The following is a 13,553-nucleotide window of genomic DNA, read 5'->3' on the forward strand; positions in this document are numbered from 1 at the left end:
TATTTTATTGTTTTATTACCTTTTGTGCTCTAAAGTCTTATTCATAACGTTTTAATTATTTTCTCTTGTCCAACACCATTTAAGCTATATTTTGTCTTATATAACTTGTTTTAATGTAAATAGAGTTTATTAGTATTAATATCAGTAAGATTGGCCAGGAAGGGTCAAGTTATATGAACATTTCTGAAAATATACTAAGATAAATTAATATATTAAATATTGCCTTTTCACCACATATCAACATTAGTGAAATAACACTGTTAAAGTCATACTCTAAGTAATACATAAAATTGGTTCACAGTTTACTCTTTTACTTGACCTACACAGATGATCATTTCATTTGTCTAATTTTACTGTTGGTAACATTACAAACAAGCCTGTTGTTAGAGACATTAGCAGTGAGTTGTGACGGAAGTAAAAACTTTTATTGACGGTGATGACTTTGAGCCTTAGGTCAGGTTCCTCCACTAAAACATTTTTTGTTCCATGCCCAACCAATCTTTTATTTGAGAAGTTATCTTGCCGTTAGGCACATAGCCTCAGAGCATCTATTTATGCATAAAGTCCAGCAGTTACTCAGTGTGTAAACATAGCAGTTGTGGGATGACTTATCACTCTTGTGATCTCACTGAGTGAGACATGAGTCGAAAGGTCAAAGCACAATGAATCATCCACTCGACTGAATTCGTGGAGAAACTTCATTCCAGGTATAGTGCTGCCGAGAGTACATGAAGTCGTGTGCTGTAACTAATACGATGAACTTTTCACTTTGCCTCATTGAATGAATCCACCAAAACATCCAAAGAGATTAGCAGTGAGTTCTGGCATTATTATTAGATCATTTCCTTGACTAAAATATGTGTATTGGCACGGATGGTAACACGCACTGAGGGGCAGTATTTTCTTAAATTATCTAATTGAAAACCAATATTCAACCCTAGGATTAATTTATTCTATATTAAGAGTTGGAAAAATTGATCTCAAGCCTTCTCTTGATGTTTAAAGACCATTTGGCAACAAGCACTAATCAAGGTCCACAATGATTTGATAAGTGCAAACAACAGAAATTCATGTTGGTGTTGTGCTATTTCAGAAAAAGCACACAGACCTGAAGATTATTTTTATATTATTTTCTTTCATGGATGTGGCTGAGTTCTTATGAAGAGAAACACTACCCCACAGTGGTTAGATTTTCTCAGTGCTCCAAACTCCACTCACACTCAGCGGTCATGTATTTTTCTCCCTGGGATTATTACACTGCAGGCTGCTTAGACAGAGACACTGTGTACATGTGGTATTCAGTGGAAGGAACAATAATGAACCTCATAATGTACTTTTTTACTATTTTGAGGTACTTGAACCTAATTTGATTGTATTAACTTGCTTCTCTTCTTGTCCCTTTTTCCTGCACTACATTTTTGGATGTATTGAGTCAGATTGAGATTGTACCAATGACAAAATCATTTATCATTATTTTATGAATGTGACTTAATTTATACTACTTAGCAGTAAATTAGCTCCACCTTGACCAAGCTGCAATATTTTGACATTAAAGCCGCTCTAATCAATATTCTTATATCAATAAAAAGTCAGGAGACTGTGAAAATGGTTGCATATATATTGACAAACCCACAAAGAATGAGCTCCAACTTTTTTTGTGTTACATATGCAGCTCGATAGAAAAAATTTGACAACTTATTTTAGGTCAATTTCAGATGTAGCAGACTTGAAATGAATCCCTCAATAAGGTTAGAGAACCGTCATTGTCATGGTTAAATTCATAAACATGGAATCAAATTCCTCCTCCTCACTCGGACTTTGAATCTCTGTAACAGCTGTCGAGATTTCCTCCCAATACGTAACGGGTCATATAAAACTGTTTGACTTATGGGCTCGTTTTGACCAGCGGCCATTCTCATCTGGAGTCGGTGTGGATTGTTTCATTTGTGAAAATGAAGAGAAAATAGATGTTAGCTGGTGGTGATTGTTTTATGGACTCTGAAACTGACAATATTAAACCCAAGCAAACTGCAGGTAAATGCAGGTGTTACAACCCTTTAGGTGACAGCATGGCCTTTTGCACTTGTTCCACCTTCAACCCCAACTTCACACTTATCGCCTCATCCCACAAAAAGGAAGAGGGGAAAAGTATGAAAGCACAGCTGTTACTATTTTCAAGTATTACAACAAAAAACTAAAAGACACAGTTATAAACATTTGAATAGAATTGTTCCGTCCATTATCTGTACTGCTTGTCCTATGAGGGTAGATTGAGGGCTGGAGCCGATCCCTGCAGGCGAGAGGTGGGGTACATCCTGCACAGGTCGCCAGAGGTCCACCACACAGAGACAAACAACCATTCAAATTCCTAAAGTCAATTTAGTTTCCCTAATAAACCAATCTGAATGTCTTTAGACTGTGGGTCTACATGTATACTGCACTCAGAAAGACCCCAGCTGAACCGGGATTCAAACCGTGAAACATCTTGCTGCGACGCTAACCACAGACCCAGTGTGCCACCCTGAATTATGCAGTATACACATCTAATTCCTTGTTCTTCCTTCGATATGACTAACCCAGCTTCTTTCAGGCCATTCTTCTTCTACTGAGGTTTGTTTGGAATCCTTTCTCCCCCCTGTTGTCATATAAGAGACCCAGTTCCACTGTATCCTCAGAAAAATGTCAGTGATTGTCACTTTGTGTCTCTCTCTGCCAGGCTGTTCCTTTTAGCTCTGATGCCCAATAAGAAAGGCAAGCCCTGAGGGACAATTTGACGCTAAGGCTCAGCGAGTTATTAGCGAGTAAGGGATAGTGTGACCGAAACGCCAGATGACGCTATCTGTCTGTCCTCAGAGGAGTGTCCGTGGTCACAATGATCACCTTCTTCTAGAAGCTGCACTGGAGGTCCGATGTTCGTCATTCCCCGGACGATAATAAAGCTTCTTTTGTGAGATGACCATCGCTGAAACAAATTAGGAGCATCTCCGGCGAAAGGATCATAGAAACAGAACGGGCTGTGAAGTGAACTTGAAAAAAGTCTCCATTGATGTTTAAAGGTAATGAAGCACTGTTCATTTGGTTCAGACAGTATTATATGAATAACCTTGGAACATATCGTACAAAGAACATACATCGTTCTGCCCATTCCCGTCTCGTTGAATGTGCTGTTGTTGCTCTTGACTATAATTTACGTCAATTCAAATCCCCCAATCGAGAGCCACTACATTTACTATAAACCTGTAAAGAAAGTGGATCAGGTTGTACTGACTCAGATAGATGAGGCTTGCGGTTATGGTGACCTAGAAATGTTAACTATTAAGACCTACAGCTAACATTCTCATATTAAAGGTTACTCATGGATATAATTCCTCAGCAGCAATGGGGGACAAATTGCTCTAAAGAAGCGTCAAAGTCTTAAGGCCTTAAGCTACCACTCTCATTAAAAGTTACTCATGGATATAATGCCTTACCAGCAAAAGAGGGCAAATTGTTCAAGTTTTTTTTAATCAAAGAATGGTTGGTTTAGTTTGTTGAAGACCCTCTCGTGTATTTGAGCGAACATTGTGGCACAAATTGTGTAGGTGAAGATGTTTTGCCATCTAAAATCTCCCAGAATGCATGTGCACTCATGGCATTCTTTAACGATCAGCCCATGGTGGTCTTGTCATTCATCTGCTCCGTCTGTATAAATGCTCATTGTGACACTGTCCCCCCCAAGCTATGTCCTCCGAGCTGAGAATGTTAGCATCAGTACAGAGCTCACTGTTGTTTCTCATCACTTGTACGGTACAGAAAATCCTCTCAACAAGATGCGCCTTCATCAGTCCGACGACTGTAAACGCTCAGAAGTGACAGTGTAATGAGGGGGTTTACCCCATGTAACATGTAATTGTATTCTAATTTCCCTTCTGTCAGAGTGGTGCAAATTTATTAAATAATAATGTAAGTAAGTTGTTCAAAACTTTTACAGAATTTACAGATATGAGATGATACTAAGCAACGACAAACAATCAAGAGATAGCACTTTAGATAATTTGTGTCTATTGTGACAATTCATCCATTCAAGGGGCATTATTACAATCATTCATCTCTTTTATCTATTTCATTTAAACTTATAGATAAGTAAAATAATCAAATTTAAGCAATTTGAACAGGACGTTTTTCACACTATTCCCCCATAAATACTTATAAACAATTAATAAACTACCACATATACTTTTATAACAAGGTATTATACTCCTTGATTCATTGACTTATTGTTTCAGCTGTTTATATTACAGTATAATGCACCTTCCGGCTGTTTGGGTTTTTATTGTTTCAGCTTAAAAACCTTAGAAATAAATCAGCTAAACGCTTACAAACTGTCACCACTGGGGAAAAGAAAAGCTCCCAGTTGATGATAAATTAAATGTGGACCTTTTTAGTCACAAAGAACCAACCAGTGTGAAACTCTGCCCCAACAGTCCCAAAACATAATAATTGAAAAGCACAGAGGCACAAGAATCACAGAAACAACTATTAGCCTGTGTGTGTCCTGTAGCTCCAGGCTGTCTTTTGAAAGCATGCTGTCAGATTAATTTTCAACCTCTCAATCTGAAGGTCCCGCTGATGGCGAGGCTTGGCTTAGCCCGCCTTCATTGTGGAACTACATTTGCAATTGATGGAGCACCAGACAACCATGCTTCTTTCCTTTTGTGTGCCCTCAAGTCTACTGGGTGTTGACGATGAAAAGAAACAGTGGTGTAATTTAAACAGTGTGTAGGGGGGGGTGGGGTGGGGAATGAAATATCAGTTAAAAGGCTGCAAGTTTGTAACATGTTTGGGTTTAGTATTACGTTTACGGCTGTTGTGTTGAATTAACTGCAGCAAAATCTAAAGTCTAATAAACTGGTCCACTGTTAAATGTTGTGATGCTGTTATTGCGTAGGGTCTCCTGGTTCCTCAGGAGAGGAAATCTAATGAAGCAGGCTCACGTTAGGACTCATATTGTGGAAATTAAAATGTGATTCATATGACTTTTGGATGATCTATAATGACATTGTGTAGATAAAGTATGAGTGCGAGGTTCTGCTTAAAATATTCTGTGGGACTGTTACATTTGCTCTATGACTAATTGTTAGATGATCCTGCAGGATAAACAGGGATTGGCGAGGTTCATCTGAAATCCCTGAGAAGGAGCTAAGCAGAAAGAACAAACGGAAATCACATTTTCATTCTCGTTTTCTTATGAATACTAATGTTTAAGATTTTGTAACTAAAACCTTAAGGCCCCATTTGGAGTTTTCTTGTAAACAAATGTCTGTCCTGATGCCTTAAAAAATTATTCAAATGACTTTTCTTTCTTGTAAAACATTTGCAGAAAATCTTTGCTTGGTTGGTGCATGTTATGTTTACTGGTGCGTTGCCTTTTCAAATCACTTCATATAAATTTGGACGAAACGAGTGCTCCCCAAAAGTGAAGCCAAAGCATCTCGATCTCCACCTAGTGGCTGGCTCAAGTATACATCATAAACCCCACCTCCTACATGTTAGTGGATGGCACATCGAACACACCAAAAAGCTAGCAGGAAATCCATTTTTCTCAAATATGTTTTTTGTCATTTTAAGTAGTTTAGTATCACATTGATGCCTGTTCAAGTGTAATTTTTTGGGGGTTTGTTTGGTTTGATGCCATAAAAACAGAGGATCATCCCGTGATTGCTGCTGTGAAGACTCTGGCACCAATTGCACAAGATGGCGGCCCTTGTATCTGGGATATATTCAGGCAAGGACTGGTGTCATAAAGCATCCTTGAGGCAGGACATGTTTATAGCACGTCGCCATCAGCGCCTTTATCGCAGAAGTTCTCAAATATCATTCTCTTTCAAAGTTAATGCCTCTTTTTCATCCTGAAGAATTACATTCCTTTTATTTCTGTTTTGCATCTGTCAAGTGTAAGAAACAGAATTGACAGATACACTTTATTCCCACATGGGGTCACTCTGACATTTTCCAGACATTGTACTTGGGGGCTGGTAGGAAGCGTTTCAGTAAAATATCCGGACTCAAGTGCGTATCTGTAAGCAGCTCAAGAATCTACAGCACGGCTAATTATTTTGTGAGCCATAGTGCTGCTTTGCGCTAAATGCTAACCTCAGCATGCTAACATTCTCATTTGCGAATCAGAACCTAACACAGAGGACAGCTGACTATTGGATATCAGCAAAAATACAATTAGGATCTGGTCAATAGTATTAGTAAAAAAAAATTGAAATTTTTACCTGATGTTGGCGCTAGCAGAAAAGCAAATGACCAAAGTTATACAATTTCATCTTAAAGGAGGGCCTGAATAGGTTCACCAAATTTCCTGGCAATCCATCAATAGTTCCCAAAGCCACAGCTATGTGCCGCATGGTGCAGATCGATGAAATGTCGGTAGATTCATCCTCTGAGGATCATGACAGGTCTGTATAAAGTTTTATCAACCATCCAGAGAGCCAGGCAGGCTGAAAAACAGATGTTTGCCTCTGAGCATGTAAAACTTATGTGTGTGTCATGACACATTTGAGCAGTCAACTATGTCCTCGAACCTCACCTGACCCACTGCGAATGGAGGTAATGCACGCGGTGCACCGAATCCTCAAGGCACTCTGCACTGACCCTGACATACATTGCATAAGAGAACTCCTTCTTGTTTCTCAAATCACCCTATTTCCTTTTTGTCCTTTCAGAGTTAACCCACTCCCTGGTGAGAGAAAACAAACGATTTTCTATTAGTTCTCAAGATTCAAACGATGAGTGTGACTCACCGTTGGCTTATACAACACAAACCTTCATAGTTCTCTAAGCTCCTCTCCTCTCTCCTTCTGTCACCCCTCTCTCTCCTTCTATCTTTCTCTCTCTATTTCCTCCACCATCGTGTAAAGTCTCAAGGGTAGACTGAATGTCCTCTTCCATTTGGCTGCTATTTTGGTCTCCATGTCAACAAGCTATGAGTCATCAAACCCTCCCAAAACATGGAGTCATTCACTGAAACATGTTACTATTAATATAGCAATCAGCGGATTCAATTAAACAACTGGCCTACAGATGTGAGGATGATCAGAAGTACATGAACACTTGAGTACAGCATCACAGTGTCGGCCTTTTCTTGTAAAGGAGCTGTTTAAAGATTCTGTCTCCTCTGAGCCTATTTTTACATGCTGCTGTTAAAGCACTTTCAGCAAACAAAATATGAGATCACACACTCTCTCTCTGCTCCTAACTCACTGTGTGTGTGTGTGTGTGTGTGTGTGTGTGTGTGTGTGCGAGCGTGCGTGCGTGCGTGTGTGTCTGATGTGATGTTTAAAGTGGGGTCAACATGTCCCACTCAAATGAATGGACCTATCTATATAAATATATTGGTCTGTCTCCATCAGAATATCGATCATTCATCCATCCACCAATCCATCCATCCATCCATCTGTTTATCTACCATCTACCTTTCCATCCATCCATTCATCGATGTTAACTGGCAAACAAGAGGTCAAAGAGTCCATAGTAAATGAAATTAGTCCAGTCTGGTTCATTAACATTTGTTTGAAGAGGCTAATTTGATATTAGTCATCTGCTAATGATTCATTACTGTAGCCTCTAAAGTCTAATTTTTGTTCATTAACACGTCATCTTCCGTTAGCTTGGCTTGGTTGCATAATGACATTCAACATTTTTGATAACTATGTGTGGCTCAGCAGTTTTGCTATAGTCGATTCACAGAACTTAGGCCCTGGGTTCAAATATCTCCACAGACATGATTGGCTGTATCGCTGTGGACTTGTAATCTTTCATGGAAAACAAGTTGTAAACACATCACTGACAGGAATTATGGAGTAGCATTTTTTTTTTTTTTTTACATATGACCAATATTTACTCTCTTTTAGCTCTTTTTTGGTGTCATCCAACTGTTCGGGGAAACGTGAGGGTCTTTAGCTGCTAAATGCTGTAAACTGTTCACTTAAAATTCGCAAATTTTATCTGTCCTATGTTTAGTCTACTGTGGGATTCTGGAGCTTTTTCACTTTTTTGAGGGATGAATTGCTGTTAATTCCTGTTCATCATTCAATATTCTATAGCAAAAGGGTTGTATTAGTCTGTTAATTCATCAGCGGGGGTGTTTTGAGCATAACATGCAATGAACCAATCCCGTTCCCTTTAAGATCCGGGTGCACTCACACCTTGGTAGAATTCTATTAATAGGCTGGATTTTCCAGGTAGTTAAGAGACAACACTTCTCTGTAGAGGAATCGGTTTCGCTTTGTTTACGAGCAGCTGTGTGTGTGTGTGTGTGACAAGCAGAGTGCGCGTGTGTTTGGACCTGCCTGTGTAGGTGTGTATTACTGGAGATGGGCCTTTTATGAGAATCAGATATATATATATATTGTATACATACTGTATATATACAACCAGTTACCGGTTTTAATGTTGTGGCTGATCAGTGTGTGTCATTACTGTAAGCCATTACACTAATACAACGGATAGGAATACCCAGTTTAAAATAACACTGTAAACAAGCCCACCTGTCCACTGAGAGAAACCATGCCACTCTATAGGAGCCAAAGTTTATAGCCCTAAGTATAGCTGATAGTATTTCCACCCTACCACTCTTATGCAAAACTAATTAATAATTTCTCAGCCGATGTCCTCTATGAGAAACATCAGAGGGCTGAATCACGTCCCTGGATCTCTCTTGCGCACATATTTCTGCCAGCACAGTTAAGCAAGGCTTTCCCAAAGACCTCTAGGCGTGTGTTTGATGAGATGCTGTTAATAAAGGAACCATGAAGCAAAGAAATGCAGAGAGACTGAAAGGGAATGACTGTTTGTGTGAGCAATGGAAAATGAGGAGTGATGAGGCAAACATTTTGTTGTTCTTTTTCAGCACTTTCATACACTGAGTGGAGCGGCTCAATCATCTGCACATTTACAATCAATGAGAACTTAACGTGCTTTAACTGCTCTCACTGCGTAGCTGCTGTGAACCACAAGGCGGATTGCTCCTCTCTTTTCTTTCTCTTCAAGATTGCTGGAAATTGCCCCGACAATTGATGGTCTGTGTCATGCAACACAAATGCATACGCCCACAATGAATGCTAACACACTTACACACACCCACTGTACACAAGCTTATATGGAGCTGGTTTCTACATTTGTTTGGTGTTTCTCTGCATCAGTTTTGGATCGTATTAAAGACTCTTAAAGACAATACGAGAAAGTAAACAGAAGACATTGCAGTGTATATATATGTGGATCAATTGTTTGTATATTGACATTTTTTCACAGTTCATGTCCCATGCACCAACACAGAGGAGGCCAGGTTTATGACCTATACTGCAGCCAGCCACCAGGGGGCTATCAAGATGTTTTGGCTTCACTTTTGGGGAGCGTTCACGTCATCCATCTTTATTTAGACTCAATGGTTTGAAACTATTCCTCGGATAGAGAGTAACGCAACAATGAACTTTACATGCACCAGCCGAAAATGGGAACAAAAAAAATTTCTTCACCAATGTTTGATGTTTAAAGAAAATGGATTTGAGTCAGCCAGCCACCAGGGGGCTATCAGGATGTTTTGGCTTTACTTTGAGGAAGCTGTAATGTCATCAGTCTTTATTTACAGTCTTTGGTCAGGTGTTAGAGCTTTTTCACTGAAAACAGATGTCTCTTAAAAACAACACTTTGAGAACAGAACTAAAGCTGTGAAGAACACGCAATTTCTTTTTCATTTACATGTGGTCTATTGCTATTATTTGTTAAAGATATTTCCATATCGATTCCCTCATTTCTGTTGAAGCTATAGCTTATTTAGGCTTTTATAGCCACTCAAATTTGTGCTTGATTTTAGTTAAGAATTTATTCAAATTACCTGGGAATGAGTCTATAGAAGTATAAAGAGCTCAATGCTCACATGGCTGAGATGACAAAGAAGAAGTGGAGAAAAGTGAAAAGTAAAAGTCACAGCTCCCAGACAACAGATGTAACAAGTTCCTGTCGAGAACAGGCAGCTGGTGAGCTCGATCGGGCCTGCTCTCTCACCCAAGCTTACAGGGTTTGTTGACTGTAGGTGAAGTGGAAAGTCACTGAGAACAGAAGCTTCAGTCGAATGTTTGAGCAAATACAATCACAAATATCACTTAGCTGGTATTTACAAGATACTGCTGTGTGAGAGTTATTTAATTTGATTAAACCACAACAATTCTGTAAGTGTTTTGATTTGTCTCCTTATATTAATTTCAGACAGTCCATGGGACATCACATAACATGGCAAATTCACATGCTTCATGTGGATAATGCAAGAGCTTTTTCTACTAAATATGACATTTACATCTAGAGAGGATTTGAATACACATCTTGAATTTTTCAGGCCTAAATTTTTTTAGAGAAAGACCAACAAAAAAAGGGGGGATCCCAAGGTGTACCTAGGCCAGATTGGATACTTAATCCTCCAGCTGGTTCTGGGTCTATCCCGGTCTCCAAATTGGTCATTCTTGGAAGAATTGGCAATTCCGTACCTCACCTGAACACAGCCTCAGCCAAGCCCGGCTGTCTATTCCTGAGTTTTTACTGCCAGATCTTACTTGAAGCCAACTGAATATCCTTCTCCATCGCCTCTCTGAACTCCACGTCTCCATGACTGCAGAAGCTGCAGCCCTACTGGCCTCCTGGTACCTGTCTGCTGCTTAAGGGCGACTTGATTAATGTTTAATGTTATCAGGAGCTGGTACATGGCTGCTACAAAGATTTTAAGTTGTAATATCTTTGGCAGCTCTATGCGTCGAGGGGAGACATAATTATGTCAGAAGGCCAGATAAGTGGATCTGAGAGATCTGTCAAATCATTCCTGCTTGCTATATTATCTCCGGTCAAGTTGACAGTTCAAGGGAGGCCAGAATGTTCATAAGGCCACTGGAAAATTGAGATTTCATGGGATATATTTGTTTCATCTGTCCACTGACTCTTCCAGAACTCGAAGAAGTCGCACCTTGTAGTTCTACACTTTGGTTTTCGTATTAATTTAACAAACTAAGATATAACCCATTGACGAGAAGCTGGCTTGGTCCCAGTTTTTGTGCGCTATAGCTTCATTTTTCACACCTGATAACCGAGATTTTAGTCCATTTTCTGATCCAACTCTTGCCACAAACTACATTATCATAATTGTGTAAGCATCACATTATTCCTTGGATATTATGATGGCAATTTTATTTGGTCATAACATTTTATGAAATGCACTTACATTGTTAGTACGGACTGTATTTGCAGTGCTTGGACCGATGTGCAGTAACTTTATTAAGTGAGGTAAATGATTTGTTGCTCCAGTCTGGACTTCATTAAAACATTTTAGCAGTTTTTAATGGTAGAATATGTTTTCATGCAAGATAAGTGGCAAAGGATCAGGACCCAGGTCCTTTGTTTTATCCCCCAAGACTCACAGGAAATGTATGTAGACAGCTTAGATTAGTGTAAAATACTTAGAGGAATTACAAACTGTATGTTGCATTAACTATACAGACAAGAGACTCCATTCTGTCTGAGCCCTAAAAAGGTCTAAGTAAACATACACTGAAGTTCGGACATTATCCTGACACTTTCCAGAGTTCAAGTCAGTCTCTTCAGATATTTTCTGGAACTTTTCCTGCCTGCCCCCTAGTACAATGTAAAATAACCTGACAGCCTGATAGACGCATTTGTAATTCCATATCTGTACGGAGACATGAATCAAATGATGAGGTAAATGCTGTGATTGGTTCACCTAAAGGCTGTGAAGTAGCTCCAGCTTTGACAAACTTTAAAAAGGAAAGCCAGCATGATGGCAACAGATAGATATGATTTGTTGGGGATCGTGCGGAAGAGCTGCAAACCAAAGATAGATAAGTGGAGTAGGAATCATCACGAGTGAGCAAGCTGTTCCAGAAAACTCCCATAAAGTACAAACTTTTTTAATCCATGTCCTCTCTGGACCCACAACTCTCTCTGCCCTCTAATGACGAGAAGTGCAGAGGATGATTAAAAACCGAGCTGATGCCAAGTGAACCCACATAAAACATGACAAAAGTCTATGACAGCTTGGTAAATTCTTTCACACCACTGTATGAGCAACCGGTCGGAATGCAGATACTTTTAGTTAAGTGACAGAATGTGTGGTTTTTTTCACATTAACTGGTCTTGGCTCTCGTTTGAATTTTTGAGGCCCTGCACACCCACACAGTTTTTTTTTTCAGTTCCTCGAGCTGATTAAGACCTTTGCTCACGCTGCATAAGGTGGAGCTATGACGAACATTTTAGGAGATCACACGATTATGTGTGAATTGCCCTAAGAGGTACAACAGAATAGCAGGTGAGTTAGGAAGATGTCAGCAGTCCACTTAACCCACGCATTTCCGAGAAAAGGGCCAATAAGGTCAAGACACCTGTGTGAGCAGGCTGTTTATTTCACAAGTGTCGTGGGATTGAGAATCTGGTCAGAGATTCTGTGTGTCGTATTTGTTGTCAGGGGCAGCACAGTTGTTGGCTGCTCATAAAAAGAAGGCCATTGCCCCTGTGTGGAGTTCACATGTTATCCCAGTTTATAATACAATACGTTATGATGCAGTATGATATAATATGATATGATGATTTGCATTGATATGTTTCTTTGTTATAAAATACTACGCGATATGATAGTTCCTACGATGCAATATGATATGATATATGAAATAATGCCTTTTAATATGATACAATACGATTCAATACGATATGATACAGTACAATAATTTTTTTTACGGTATGTTACAATACAGTACAAATTTGATGTGATACGATATACTGACTATACGCTACGTGTTGCTTATCACCTCCAGCCCACGTTATGTTTAATTCCTCAACTACTCTACGAGCTGTTTATTTCTTAAAATGCTGTACGAGTTGCCCGCAGCTGACTGCTGGTATATTTCTGTTTTACGGCAGATTCCTGGTGATAGAAATCTTTGAATTCCAGAGACGAGAAGAGCTGCACAAACACACCTGTTCCACCTCGCCTCTGGATCCTCTGAAGGACACGTCTTTGTCAGTCGCCTCCATCAAAATATCCAGCTTCTGAAAAAGGTGGCTCCTGAGTTCGTACACTTCGAAAAGTCAATTTTAACAAGTCAGTTTCTGTTTAGGAGTCTATAAATCCTATTTTATTAACATAACTGGGAAGACATCTGCCAAGGGTTGCAGAGTGAGGTGCAAGGGCGAGAATATGTTATTGTTTTAAGACAAGATGAATGTTTTTTTGCAGTTGAAAAAGTCAGAGAGAAACCCAGTGCTGTCAATGTTACAGCATAATTAACAGAACATTCTCACCTGAACCTCATAATTTCTTGGTACTTCTGTCCATCATTCAACACCTAATCTCACGCATCATCCTCTTTTTCTTTGAAAGTCCGCTCACAGACTGTCAATGTCACGATGACATTTCATGCCCAGATCTTGAATACATAATTAATTCAAATTCACATATTTTCACACTAATTTAACATCTTTGTGTGACAGTGGCATTTTCTGTGAGGACATTT

At 39.4% G+C, this 13,553-nt stretch overlaps 1 long non-coding RNA gene across 3 annotated transcripts; it reads left to right on the forward strand.

Moving 5' to 3' along the window:
- Window positions 1-457: 457 nt before the first annotated feature.
- LOC128453408 (uncharacterized) lies at window positions 458-13,286 on the forward strand. Of its 3 annotated transcripts, none has more exons than XR_008341509.1 (3): window positions 458-814; window positions 2,717-3,056; window positions 12,961-13,286. It is a non-coding gene; the product is annotated as an uncharacterized LOC128453408 (long non-coding RNA). The 3 variants fall into 3 exon arrangements; XR_008341512.1 differs by having other exon boundaries at window positions 458-707; XR_008341506.1 differs by having other exon boundaries at window positions 458-707; window positions 2,854-3,056.
- The last annotated feature ends 267 nt before the right edge of the window (window positions 13,287-13,553 follow it).

This window comes from Pleuronectes platessa, chromosome 1 (genome assembly GCF_947347685.1).
Source record: "Pleuronectes platessa chromosome 1, fPlePla1.1, whole genome shotgun sequence".
Lineage (NCBI taxonomy): Eukaryota > Metazoa > Chordata > Actinopteri > Pleuronectiformes > Pleuronectidae > Pleuronectes > Pleuronectes platessa.